The 5,319-nt window shown below is 36.1% G+C and overlaps 1 pseudogene; it reads right to left on the minus strand.

Moving 5' to 3' along the window:
* Positions 1–1,037: 1,037 nt before the first annotated feature.
* Positions 1,038–2,375, minus strand: LOC149171984 (cytochrome P450 750A1 pseudogene; annotated as a pseudogene).
* Positions 2,376–5,319: the final 2,944 nt, after the last annotated feature.

Genomic DNA, 5,319 nt, shown 5'->3' on the forward strand with positions numbered 1-5,319 from the left:
AGGTTTTGGCTACAAATGGTGATAGCCATCTTGGAGGTAAGTTGTCTAAACTTTGCCTGGCAGTTTTACATTACGAATTTGAATGTGTGCACGGTGGTTATCATTGACTTTTTTGGTTGGCGTTCGAGCTTTGAACTTACCGGGATGTACACTAATATGTAGGTGAAGACTTTGACCAAAGGATAATGGAATATTTCATCAAATTGATCAAGAAAAAACACATAAAGGATATTAGTAAGAATAGCATAAATGAAATAAGACATCCAATGTGTTCCTTGTAATATAGATATAATAAAAACATCTAAAGAAAAGTAATTGTACAATGATGCAGTAAAAAAAAACAAGGTTTTTCACAAACCACTTAACTCTTTTAGAAAAATTCAACAATTCCAATTTAATAATCCTATCGGCCTCTCTTTGTACTTTTTGGGACAATCAAAGTAACAAAACCATACAAATTAGGTAGCACAACCAGATACTTCTCAACATACATACCGTCAAAGACCTTCCTTCCTTATCTTTGGAAAAGCAAAGAGCGGAAAATGGCTTGATATAGAAGACCCACCTTCTGTCATATCTAGCTCTGATGGATCACCATCTACTCTCAAGTCAAAAGAGTGCATCAGTTGAGCTAGTGCAAGTTCAATCATGGAAACAACCATGGCGGCCCCTGGGCACCCTCTCCTCCCTGCTGAGAAGGGAAGCATCCTGAAATTTGATTGACCTGTCACTAAATCCATAACATGGTCATGCTCACCCTATTCATGCATGAATCTCTCCGGCTTGAAAACCAAAGCATCCACCCCCCACACATTGGGATCCCTTCCAATAGTCCACACATTCACGATTACTATTGTTTTTTTAGGTATATTGTATCCGTATACGCTCGCGGTCTCTACATATTCATGGGGAATCGCTAGCGGCCCCGTTGGATGTAATCACAGCGTCTCTTTCACAACACATTGAAGGAACTTCATCCTTCCCACATCGGATCTGTTTACTTTGCCACGTTTTCCGACACAAGATTCTATTTCTTGCTACAACTTTTTCAGGACATGGGGATGTCTGAGCAGCTCACTCATTGCCCATTCTAACGTGGATGCCGACGTCTCCATTCCAGCGATGAGTATGTCCTGTACAAACCAATCGGAAAACAGTTTATGTTGTCAATTAAAAATCAATGTAATATTGAATTGCTGAAGTTAATTTATTTGCATCTAGATTCAGGGGGTTCTTGGGAATATTTTTAAATTTGAAGGACAGGGCAGAGTGTGTTAAAGAGGGATGTCAATTATGTGACCTTCCAATATATTTCCTAAATTTACAATAAAAAACAATCGATTTAGCTGTTTAACTCGATTTAAGATTTCCTATCTACATACAAACATAATGAATTTAACTGCTTCCCATCTGGCTTTAGTGTCTCCCTTTATATCATTGTTATCAGCTATCATCTGCAGCAACACATCCATGAAATCTTTAACATGCTCTACCTCTGCCTCTGTCGGTCCCTGGCTGTGGCCGTCGCTGGAGGGCGCGGCAGCCTGAACATGAAGATGATCGTCTATAATTTTCTCAGCGAAGGCATCATATGTTTTGCTTATTTCCACCATACGCCGCTTGATGCCTTGCAAGTCCATCCAGTCCACATAAGGAATGAAGTCTCCAATGTTGACATCTCCTAGAGTAGCTGACAACTCTAGTAACAGGTGCTTAAATCCTTTGCCATCAGCTCCCAAGTCATCGTCAGAAACTTTCCTCCTGAACAGTATTCGCGAAATTACATTGAAGGAGAGGGTGAAGATGACCTTACTCACATTCACAGCAATTGTGCCGTTCTGGCTCTGCTCCCAAATGGACCGGGTAATCGCCGACACCTCTTCCTCTCGCACATTTTTGAAAGACTCGATTCTCTTAGAGGTAAAGAGTTCCAACACGCAGAGCTTCCTCACTTGCCTCCAATAATCTCCATAGGGAGACAGTACCATACCCTTGAAATTGTAGGATAAGTACTTTCCAGCTGCAGTTGCCAGTCGGCTGGAAAATATGGAATCCTGAGTTGTCAGAAAGTGTTTGGCTGTCTCGGAAGAAGAAACTACGACGGTGGGGACAGAGCCTAAGCGGAGAAACGTGATGGGACCATATTTATCAGCCAGGTCTTTCAAAGCATGATGAACAGGGTTCTTCAATTGGTGGAGATTTCCGATGATTAGCCATGGATGGGGTCCTGGAGGAAATCTTCCTCCGTTCCTTCCACCCTTGTGCTGCAATATCCAGTATAACAAGAAGAAAATGAGAGCTCCATATCTAGCCGTTGCCCTCCATGTTGCAGGCAGAGGCGGAGGAAGAGTTTGAGGCAACCAATGAAAATCCATAATGAACTTTCCTCTATCATGTCTGCAACCAAAAGAAAGATGTTTCCCATATTTAAGCGATCCGGGATTCCCTACAGTTGACTATCGGCCAAAAGTTGGTGGGTCATTGTATAATGTTTTATAAAAAATGTTTTTAAAACATTAATATATTTTCATTTTTAAAATTTGATATTTTCAATTTTTATTAGTTGACTATAAAGAATGATATTTTTTATTTTTATTTTTTAAAAGAGAATTATTAAATAAAATATTTAATATAAAAATTTTAAATAATTTGAAATGTTGTTTAGTTATCGTTTTATTGTGTACTAAATACTGCCTATTTAGATTCATTTTAATTTTGGATTTATTAAGTGTTGAGAAGGATCAATTCTCTTTTCACTATTAAAGAGGTTTGCATTTCAAAGAGACCTCTAAAGACACCTCTAAGGACTTGGTAGATCCGGAATTAAAATAGATCTAGGTTGGTATAATATATATATATATATATATATATATATATATATATATATATAGTTGACATTAAAACATTTTATTTATAATTCACATTAAAATATTAAAACATGTCCCCTCATTTTTTTCATATCAACATATATTTAATTATTTTTATTATTAATATTTTCTAAAATATTACATATCAAATTCATATTAAGCATTAATAGAATTACAAATCTCTTTCGTACATTGAAATAGAAAGTAGCTATTAATAGAATAAGAATCTTTTCAATCTTTCTCTCTATATGTTTTATGTAAAAATATTTTACATAACATGTGTATTGAAATATTTGATTTATAAACTTGTTAAAATTTTCTTTATTATTGATATTTACTCCGTAAGGCGTTTCCCTCTGAAATGAACTCCCCAAACTGCTTTCGTGTCAAAATATGTGCCATTTGATTTTGTTGTTAAAAGATTGGGTAATCATTACCCGTTAATTTGAATTGAGCAATGCTAGCCGCGGCGGTTGTTACTAGGTCATTGGATCCTGCAATAACTGTCAACTATCTTCCTTACGAACTGTCAACCGACTTAACTTATTATATCGATAATATTTTGCTAAGTGAACAAATTTTTTCTTCAAATTTTCAGGTATGCTTCTTTCATTAATTTTGCGAGTCTGTAACTTGATCTTGCATTGTAAGTTTTGATTTACGCTGATATCAATAATATTTTGCTCTATGAACAAGGTTTTTCTTCATATTTTCAGGTTAGGCAACTGGTATTTCAAAGGCAGAGGTGCATCTATTGCAGATCATTAATTGGATCAGTAGTTTTCCGGGCTCAAATTTGTAAGGTATGTATCGTATTCTTGTACTCTTAGCCCCCTTGCATGTGCATTACTTGCTAATGCCTGAGAGAGGATTTCGATGGTGATTTTCGCGCCAGTAATGAGAGTTTTGTTTTCTTGAGCATTTTCTGTTTGCTCGAAAGTGCCTCTCTGAGATGGCCGAGGTTTTGTTCTGGGTTTGGTAGATATCACTGGATTTTTTGTTTCTGGGTGTCGCAGTAGTCCAGCGTTTGTTTAGGGTATGACCGCTATTTTTAGCACAAATCAACTGGGATTTATATTTTTGTAGTTGCTTTTATTAATAGTAAATAGTGCAATGGTTATAGAATGTAATCTCCTTGGGTATTTTTTTGGGAGGGATATGGCATTGCATGGTAACTATGTTATTACATGACAACAGTTCTTTGGGGAAGGAAAAATGTCAAGCGGTGGGTTTCATGTGCTGCATCTTGTGAGACCATTTCTTTCAATCTTACCAGCAGTCCAGACAGCTGAACGAAAAATACCCTTTAGGGAGAAGGTTCTTTAAATTGTAATCTCCCTTTTAATCTTTCTCGTATGTAGTCAGTTGCCTCTATATGGAATACATTCAGCAACCGGTGCGGATCCATTCTATTGGATGCATGTAATTCTGGCATAAATGTGCGCATCAATCAGTTTGATAAAAACGGAAAGAAGAAAAGAGGAGTTGGAGGTTATAGTTTAAAGTCGATCAACACTAATCAAATTCGTTAGCAATTTTGATAAAAACAGAAAGAAGAAAATAGGAGTTGGAGGTTATATTTTAGAGTGGATCAACACTAATCAAATTCGTTAGCACTTTTGGGACAGCGGCAGACGTAAGGAATAATTTAATGACTTTTGAGATACACGTGGTCTTGTAGTACATCACGATTGTGGGAAGAGGTCATGCTGGCGGAGAGCAATGATATTCATGGGAGCAATTTATTTCAATACCAGAACTATCTATGCAATAATCTTATCTTAGCGTCTTGTTTGTCAAGTTTTCCCAATTGCGTATGCAGACAGTATGTTAAAAATGACAATATGTTAAAAATGAACGTAATAAAATCAAGCAATGGTTAAATATTGTCCAGGTGTGACAAGATGCCCTGCATTACATTCCGTATATCTGTATATTCTATATCTTTGAAGTCTGGACAACAATCACAATTTGCAAGTTGCCGTATATCCATATATTCTGTATACATTCCGTATATCCGTATATTCTGTATCTTTGAAGTTTGGACAACTATCACAATTTGCAAGTTGTCGTATATCCGTATATTCTGTATCTTTGAAGTCTGGACAACTATCACAATTTGCAAGTTGCAACTAAGGTTCCGTATATCTGTATATTCTGTATCTTTGAAGTCTGGACAACTATCACAATTTGCAAGTTGCAACTAAGGTGCATTGAATATGCTTCGATGTACTTTTACGGTCATTATCATTAATAAAACAAAACAAGTACATGAGATATCGTTGACATCCATGTGGGATAATTTAAAATATAATTGAAAGTGCTAAATGGTGTTTTTAAAAGTTGTTTATTAATGATATCAATAAAAAAATAGTGAACAAGTACATGACATATCGTTGACATTCATGTGGGATAATTTAAAATATAATTGAAAGTGCAAAATGGTATTTTT

Source organism: Pinus tabuliformis, chromosome 4_2 (assembly GCF_031772625.1).
Source record: "Pinus tabuliformis cultivar Carrire ecotype Pingquan chromosome 4_2, CPIR1, whole genome shotgun sequence".
In the NCBI taxonomy this organism is placed as follows: domain Eukaryota; kingdom Viridiplantae; phylum Streptophyta; class Pinopsida; order Pinales; family Pinaceae; genus Pinus; species Pinus tabuliformis.